Here is a 9,751-nt window from a genome sequence, read left to right on the forward strand (position 1 = left end):
GTGCTGGTCTCCTGAGGGCATATTCTGCTGAGGTCCCTGCCACGCCCCTATGGAGGAGAACCAGTGAACACTTAGGGACATCTCTTGTCATTCTTTTCTTCCTTCCTTCCTTTCTTTCTCTTTTTCTCTTTCCACCCGGAAGAGGTAAAGCTTGACAAGAAAAAAGTAAATGACTTTCTAGACCATCCATATTTCAGGGCTGCCTCATGGACCTGTCCTTATTTTCTCAATAAAAACCCTTCAAGGAACTAAGATGTTCTATGTGTTCCATGCACGCTCACCTGTGTGCCTGCCCCACACAGTCCCCCATCTTCCCTTCCCTCTTCCAACACTTCACTTTGCTTATTCAATGGCAAAGATTGCTGTGAGTTCCAGCATGGTGTCTGCCTCACCCCCTTCATGACTGTCTTGCTGACTCAATAGCCTTTGTTCTGGCTGTTCGGGAACCCTCATCTGTCCTCTGCTCAGGGACACTGCTCATCATTAGCAACACCCACCTGTATTCCTCACTGTTCAGGCCCTGGGAAATCGGCTGTCCTGACCTGGGACAGCTTTAAATATAAGAAATTGCTACCTTCCACCTCTGGTGTCAGAAGGCTGGGTGTGTGGTCCAAGGCTCTTGGAGGTGTTTTGCATCCTCCCAGAATCTCCTCTCACCTCCCTAAGAAACTCTACTACCAGGAGACCTCCAACCAACACCCTCCATTAGGTGCTGAGCTGTCAATATTTCCAGCCCAGAAAGACCACAGCCTGTGCTTTGCAACAGGGAAAACCCTCCCCTCTACCTCCAGTCCATCCAAGTGCCCCCACCATTCCTCAGCTCGCACAGCCCACAGACGGTTTCTGAGTCTGTACAGCAGGGGAAGTCCCATAGGTGTCAGGTCCTGAGTCTCTTAGACTAGCTACCATGTTCCACTCAAACCTACATGACGAGTCCATGGTCCTCTGGTAGTGCAGGGACCCCTCCCATGTTCCTCTTCTGGCACTGTTGCTGGATCTCCTTCCTCCTTAAGTCAGGGGAAAGAGCTTGGTTTCTCTGGGCCTGCGAGTGGGGAAAGGTAGGAGGAGATGAGCGGGCTAGAGTCCAGTCTATTCTGCATCCTGTGGGCCCATGACTCTGGTGGGTGGAAGCAGAGGGGGTAATGGGACAGCGAGGCTCTTGGCCTGCTTAGTGGCTCGGGATTTAGGGCACATTCAATTGGAGGCTGAACCTAGTGGAGCATGTTGGTCAGCAAGCAATTTCTGCATGTGTAGGAACTGAACCAGTTCACCAAGCTCTCTCAAAACTAATAAACACTCTTACTTCTGGCAACAGGGGAAGGGCAGACGATGTTCCAGGAAACTCCTCTTTAATCTCCTGGGAACATTCTGACAGGGTCTTTGAAGATACAACAAATGTCTGCTTTGGTTAAGAAGACATTGGGTGATTTGAAGGTACATTCTGGTAATGTAGAAAACTACAGTACTTCAAAATTAAAATCCTATTTTATGATTTAGAATCTACTGTACTTAGATGACTGATAAATTGTTTAATGAAGGCATTGGTAAAAATAAAAGCTGAGAGCTACAGAGATTTTTTGTTTTTGTTTTTGTTTTTGCATTACCTGGGCCTCTCACTTTTGGGGCCTCTCCGGTTGCGGAGCGCAGGCTCCGGAGGCGCTGGCTCAGCGGCCATGGCTCACGGGCCCAGCCGCTCTGCGGCATGTGGGATCTTCCCGGACCAGAGCACAAACCCGTATATCCTGCATCGGCAGGCAGACTCGCAACCACTTCGTCCCCAGGGAAGCAGGAGAGCTAAAGAGTTTTAACATTACTTTCTATTTTCATAAATTTTACATTATAGTCTAAAACTGTGGCATGCTTACCTATTTGTCCATCTATCTCTCCTTCTCCCTCTCTCCGTAGTGTCAAGATGTTCGTCGCTATTTGGTAGGTGCCAATTCTTCTGCAACACGCACACTTCATTGTGTAGGAGAAGTGGTAACGTTTGTTCACAGGAGTGTAAGTGAGGAGGTGATGTGCGGGCGGGCTGGGCCACTGCAATGTGGTGAAAGAAGGACAGGCATTGTCCACGGGGGCTGGCCCCTGGACCCTAGGCTCCTGCTTTTATCCAGACATCTGGGGCACCCTGATTCACTCTTGACCCAGTAAACAAGGAGCCTAGAATATCTCTGTGAGCAGTCCTGGCCAGGAGCCCTTCACATACTTCTCTCCATTTACATCGTGGGCATGGAGTTCTCTCAAAGATCTTCAAAGTTCTCAGTTCTTCTGATTTCTATAGTCTTCGCTTTTCTTCATGCCAAGGATGTCACTAAATAAATTAGCCTATGTATGATTAATATGAACATATAGTGTTGATATATTAATAAATATTATTATATTAAAATAATATTAGTATATCATATTTAACATTTTATTTACATTATATGTACATTTATTTATATAGTATTATTTTATTATAATAAATTAAATTAATATATATAAATAAGCTATTAATATGAATATATATTACACCTGTGAGTCAGGATTTGCCTCCTGGGTGCTCAGCTCTTCCCACTGAGCCAGACTGTTTGCCTGAAAAAATGAAGACTTCAGGGCAAAGTGAAATGTGAGGGGGAGGTGGGCAGAGAAGACCCAACCTGCAGTCACAGTGAAGAATGAGGTGTGTTCTCAAGACCAGCTTGAAGTGCACATTCTTAGTGAGGAGAGTGGATGCAAACACTGTCGCCCGCCCCGTGCGCCCCATCTGGAGTGGAGAGGGGAGGAAGCCTCCTCCAGGTATTTCTTCACTGGCTCCTCCCACCGGACCCCCTCTCCTCCCCAGTCTCTGCTGTGACACTTGTTTTTGGACATCTGGAGGTGAATTTAACCCTCCCCCACTGTTCTCCTCCCTCCTGTCTCTCTTTTCTTTCCCTTCATTGAGACTCTCAGGCCTGCTATCAGGTTGGCTGGGGGCCACAGCCAGTCGTAAGCACCTTCCCTGCAGCCAGTGAGCTGGCCTTGCCCCATCTTCCTCCTTTTAGAGCTGTGATAACTGGGTACCTGCTGTCACTGGAGACTTTCCCTGCTGTTATTCTCCCCTCGCCAGGTGGTTGGATGTGCAGGACAACTAAAGGCGACTCTGACTTTCCCCGGGTGTGCATGGTAGCACCTATTGTAGTTTGCTAAGGCTAGCCACCTAAGCACAGGCTGTGCGTTGTTTTAAGATATAGCCCAAAAATACAATAAGAAAAAAGCTCCCCTGATAAGGTTGGCGTGACTAAATATATTCAGAACTTCATTGAGCCTATTCTCATACACTCAATTTACTACAGCTTTAGAGGTTTCTAATTTCTACTCAGATTTGCAAAGATTGGTCACTGCGAAATTTATTAGCTGTCATTGTATTCCAGATGGCAGAGTAAACAGGGACTAAAGGTAGAAACACCTGCAAAATACCTAATATGGTCAAAAGTGTCCGACTACTTTTAAAATGTTATTGATTAACCATCCAGACAAATGAGAAATGCCAGAGAAAAGTCAAATAGAGACATGTATTCATTCAGCCAAAAAGATGAACGAAGTGAGAGGTGAGGTGAGGAAGCTGGCCCAGTGTGGGCGGTGGGACCAGGCAGCTGTGGCGGCAGCTCTACCACATCCTTCACAGGGCTGCTCTCTCAGCCCCCCAGACGGGCAGCTTTTTTGGTAAACTCAGTGTAAGGATATCAGCCGTTCATCAGGCACTTCTTTGGCTTCACATGTGAACAGGACCCTTGTAGCTGCAAGGTTTACAAATTAGATCCTCTGCAGTGGCTAGTCTGTGTTCTGTGCTCTCCTCAACTGAGGCTGCTTCTGGTGTCTATCACAGAACCTATAACACGTCCTGAGTGTCCAGGCTTACAGCGGTGCTGCTTGAGACTGGGCTGTGACATATCCATGTCTGGCATGTAGCAGGCATTGAATGAATATTTATTGGGGACAAGGAGGCTAAACTGCACAAGCATCTACTCCTAAGCTGCTTCACACAGCTTGTGACTGTAGCTGAGCTCCGGAGACCTCACTGCCTGTGGTGGGGGCTAAAGCTCTCACAGCTTGTTTCATCTGCATGTTGCTTTCCCCCTGATAATATGATCCTTTTAGCGTCTCCTCCTAGAGTTTTGCATTGACCAAGTGAGAAAGACCAAAGTTGTTCCAGTCTTGTGTCAGGCTTTTAAAGCTCAACTACACTGAAAGCTCATGAGAGGTACAGTATCACATGGGGGTGACTTTCAACAAGAGTTGTCACAGTGGCACTAACCTCAACAAGTCTATTCACTTTTTGTATAGAGGTTTTAGTCCAATACTCTGCTCAAAAAGTTCAGAAGGCACACTTTGTGATATTTAAGCCCTTTGCTCTTGCTCTAGGGCAAGATTTCTCAACCTGGGGATTAACGACATTCTGAGCTGGATAACTTCTCGCTGTGGGAGCTGTCCCGTGAATTCTGTGATGTTGAGCAGCAGCCCTGGCCTCTACCCACTAGCATCTCCTCAGGCGTGACAACCCAGAATGTCTCTGGTTACATCCATTAGTCCTCTGGAGATAGGGGATTGAGGAAAAATTCCTCAGCTGAAAATTTTTTCTCAAGTGGCACCAGTAGATTGCAAGGAGAACAAAAACGACACCAACAAAAGACTCACCAAGACTTGCCCAGTGATGGAATTATGACAAACTAAAGAATAGGCTTTCCTTGTGTAGTATCTTCAGGCTATTTTTGGATACTTCTGTGCAGAGCTGACTCGAAGTCCTCCATCCCTTAGTGGTATTTGGCCCAAGGCCCCAAGATGCCTTTACCTAAAGTGTGTTTAATGTCACGTTTGTTTAATATATTCCCCCGGATGTGCCCCTCTGTGTGCCTGCATCAACAGCGTGTATCTACTTAGATTATACAATGTGAGAAAATAGAATCCTCATTATTTCAATAGCCTCCAGGGTAACAATGCACAATGAACCTAAACTAATTTTACTGATAATAGTGAGACTTTGCTACCAGAATATGTAGTAAATATTAGGAAACAATCTATTTTACAGTAATAATTCAAAATGAAGTTAAAGAAATTTAATCATCATGACTGTTTACCACAAGAATCAGGTAGTGTAGCATGTTAGGTGGTGCAGCAGGGTGAAGATGACAAGACAAATATCTCTAACGTGTTCCCCACTTACTCATCTCTAATATATGGGGCACCACTCAGGGTGCACACGGATGTGCCACCCACACCTCTGGCACAGAAAACACTCACTTCCCAGATGCTGGAGTGCCATCAACAGGCAACTTCCAGCCAAGATCCCCTCAGGCAGCCTCAACCATGCATGGGACCCTCTCAGGGCTGCCACACCCAATGGTCAAGTGCAGAGGGGCACTTACAACACCTGTGATGGCCACATATGCTTCAGAGCCCCCATGGGCTGAGCCAAGGCTTCCTCGGGGCCGGACTCCTGTTCAACTATGTCATCTGGCCAATCCTGCTCCCTCTCTGCCCTGTCACAGAGGTTGACACCAAAGTTGCACTCTGCTTGCCAAAATCCATGTAAACATTCCCTTCCAGAGAAACTGACATGTGACGGTGGGGAAGCAGTGATGAGAGGGAATTGGGAGCTAGACTGCTCCACAGTTGGAAGTAGCAAGGACCCCTCCACGGGCTAGGTGGGGCACCCATAGTGTCTGGAATAGGCGATGGTCCAGGTGTGCAAACTCTCACAGGTGACAGGGTAGTAATTGCTAGTCACCATCGAAACAAGAAGAGGAGCTTCCGGGTAGAAAGAAAACAGAAAAAGCTGAACCCCCCACCCAGACCCAGGATTTTGACAAAGATATTTTCACATATTGAGGTATGGGGACGTCGTCTGGCTTATACAGGAGTTAACTTGAGTGTTATGCATACTAGAATAGCCTGCGTGTGGCCTATCAAACATACATTGTGCTTCTGCTTTAATTATTAAAGAAAAGAGTGCATTGACCAGAAGTAAAGAATGTACATGTTAAAAATAAAGATGAAATGCCTCCCTTCCTGGGACGCCAATCCTGAAGCTCCTTCAATAATAAGCCTCATTTCCCAGGTGCCAAGGCCATGTTGACTCTCTGTGTATGAGCTGATCTGTTTTTTGTTTGTTTGTTTTGTTTTTGTTTTTTCCCTGAAACCTTAAAGGAAAGTATCCCTGACTTGTTTAATGTTCTTTGTTCTGACAATATATAAAACTTTGCTGAAAACCATGCTTACCTGAGACAGGTCATCAGAGCTATTTTAGCGGTTGTCTTCCAGGCTGTAGTCCACAGTTTGGCTCAAATCAGATGCTTTTCTATTCCTATTATAGATTGTTTATTGATTATTTTCATCAACAATTTATTAGTTAAAGTAGCCAGGCTCCAAGTCCCAGACGAGGTTAGTCAGCCACTCACCAGAGGTCTGCTAGCCCGTGGGACGTTAGCGCCGTGAGAGGGACCCTAACTTGTTACTGGAATTCAGGAGGATGCCCCTGAGCGTTGAAGCCCACACTCTTCTGATCCCTGTGAGCCTGCAGAAATGGCCAACCGTCCCTGTGTAGACCAGGTGCCGCCCGTCCATCCTGTTCTTGCAATGAGAATGAGTGCTTGGTCCCTTCTTACTGCTCAACTTCCACCCTTTCAGCTACCAGCCCTAGGGAGAAAGTGGTAACCCCAAAGAACACCACAAATTGCCTCAGTGCTCATATGAATAGTCGGAGGAAGTAGTTGAAGGAGCAGAAGGAGTGAGATTTCACCAGAGCTGGAAAATTGCATCCAGATGCGTCACCTGTGAGTAACGACCCCAGCTGCCACCATCCCTTTTGCCTTCCAGGTGTAGGGGGTCTACGGTATCCTTGCTAAGTCTATTTTTCGCCATTCCCGGCCCTTCCCTATCATCACCCCTTCACCTTGAAACATATTCAAGAAATTTGATTAAAAAGAAAATGTGTTCAGCTACAGCCAGTGGAAAACCTGCTATTATGGGTATTAAGAACAAGTAGAACCATTCCCAGGCATTGAACTATGGCTTCATCCAATCGTGCCTAAGAAGGAACCAGTTAAAAGAGTGGTATGCTATGAACAGAAAGAAATCTTTACAGTGACTGGAGAGTTATTCTATTTAGAAAAAGAGAGGGTCTTTTTATCCAACCCCAAGGTTATTCCACACAGAAAGAGATAAAAAAAGACCCTTTTTCCACACCAACAGGTGGATAAAGGAGCCATCAAATTTGTACTCAAAGGAGTTGATATCACGTGTCTACACTTAGCTTCTCGAGGAGCTAAGCTTTGCTCCGCTGCAGCAGATAGGATTGTTGCAATTGAGGCAGAAGGAAAACAGCTTGCTCTGGGTGCTGCAGTCGTGAAGATGTCTGCAGATGATGCTGAGAAAGTCAACACAGCAACTGGCATTGAAACATGTATTATATAAAAGGTGGGCTGTGGCACATAAAAGCATATAAGTAAGTCTCAGATGGAATGCACTTGGGCTCCACATGGATGTGGTGCAATATCTGTGTTTGTGTGTGTGTGTGACAGCATGACTACAACGTCCCTGTGATTATGCTGAATAAATTCTACACATGCAGAAAAGAGAACCCAACAAATAAACAACTATTGCCGCCTTGCTCGGAAAGAGTGCAGACCAGCTGCCCCTGTGTCCTCTCCTGGCCATCAGGCTATAACTCTCCCAAAAGAGCTTCATGACCCAGCCAGTGTGCTGGTGGGACTGTGAGAAGACAAATGGGACTGAATTCTCAGTGTGTCACCTGAGATGCCCTCATGTGAGCGTCTGGACAGGACCGAGCATGGAAGAGTCAAGTGTAGGGGCACTGAACTTGCTGGAGGGTTTTCCTCTCGACATCCCTGCGGAGTCATAGCCCTCTCAGCCCTTCATGGTGGAGAAGGGAAATGATGAGACGCCTTAGCCCCTACACATGGACAGGCAGCTCCCGGCTCTTGCGGACTTCCAAAGCCTCATGCTAAGAACTGACTTGTAATAACTTTGTTTTTGTCATTAATGTACTAGATATTTTTAGTAGCATTAATCTGAAAACGGGTTATTACCACCGATGTCAGTAATGGAATTAGCTGCGCTAGAGATAACCTACAGTTTAACCTAAAGTTTACAACGAAGTTTTCGCCTCAAAGTTTTAAGGAATTCAAGACGAGGCTAGAATAAGACAAGACACCACAGAAACTGCTTGGTGACTGGGCTTTATATTCACTTTAAAGAAAATTATCTCTAAAAACTTAGAAACGTTTAATTATGCATATTGTTATTAGCATGAAGGTGAGAGATAGAAATGAAATATGAACCTAGATATGCTTATAGCAGTGTTATGTGGTTCTGTGGAAAGCTTTCTGCAGTGTTCTCAAATAGCAGTGGAAAACCCCAAAGCAGGAAATCGTGACACCTCAAAGTCATGCTGTTACCCGACAAAAGCAAGCTGCAAGGCAACACACAGTATTTAAGACAAGTAAAAATGAAACTTTATTATCTGTGAGTAAATAAAAGTATATTTGAAAAATTTTTTTTTAAGTTGTCAGAATATATACAAATGAACCATGGATACCTTGATACGTGTGAATGAGAAATTGTACTTTTCCTCTGAAGTATTCAGGGTTTTTTTTGTGTGTACTTGGAACTCAGGATGAACTTGAACAAGAGTGTACACTGTTTGTATTTTAAAACACGCGCACACATGCACAATTTTACATGTGATAACAGAAATGTCTTGTCATACAGCCTACAGTCAAGTCAAATAGTAAGTTACGTGGAAGAGAATGGGTTTTTATTTAAGGATTAGAGACAGAACACACTCGAAGCACAAATAATAAAACCCTCACTGCACAGTAGTCACTAGAACATTCCTTGAGCACTCGCTGGGTTTAAGCCAGCTTGGAAATCAGTTATTTGTCTAAACTAAGTGAGAATTTATGCCCGGTTCCTAGAAAGCATATGTTTTAATTAACTTGCCTGCCAGTGTCTCTCCAGGGAAGAAAATATACATTTTATTTTCAAAACTCGTCTGGGCCTGTTCTATCATGGATTGGTCCATTAAAAACAAAACACCCAAATCAATATTCTAAAATACTATTTTTGCTTACCTGAAACCTTCCTCCTTTTTAGAGCTTTTTATTTTCTGTCATCTGTTCAACACAGTGTAAAGTAAATACAGTCGAGTCCACAGCAGGGGCCGCTACTCAGGGGGCTCGGGGCTTCGGACATCACTAGGAGTTGAAATGGCAAAGAGCATGTTTGATGCAGAGCCCTAAAAGCATTTTGGTACTGGATAATCTGCATCTACAGAAAGCACATGATAGCCTGATACTGTTTCCTACATCTGCCACAATTTAAAATAATTTTCTAATGTTTTATTTTCTGTAACCTGAGATTGGGAATGTTGGGGAGAGGGTATAAATATAACTATTTATGTAACTCGTTCTAAATAGAGTATAATTAGAAAGTATAATTAGACTTGAGTCTAATTCCCCTTCATATCCTAGTTTCTGTGGCTCTCAGTAGATAAGGCTCAGGTTCCAGTCCCAGCTCATTTCTACAGACTGGACAGTAGGTGGCACCATCAGCCAGTTTAAAACACAGTTCACTGTTTTGGTTTGTTGTTAACCAGTTTACCACACTTGAGCAGGAACCTAAATAGTTTTGTGCATAAGTGCATTAAGTCCTGGCCATTGTCACGGGAGAATAATCCTAGAAGAGCACAAAGCCATTTAAATAGATCTGTATG

Source organism: Pseudorca crassidens, unplaced genomic scaffold (assembly GCF_039906515.1).
Source record: "Pseudorca crassidens isolate mPseCra1 unplaced genomic scaffold, mPseCra1.hap1 Scaffold_64, whole genome shotgun sequence".
NCBI classification, from domain to species: domain Eukaryota; kingdom Metazoa; phylum Chordata; class Mammalia; order Artiodactyla; family Delphinidae; genus Pseudorca; species Pseudorca crassidens.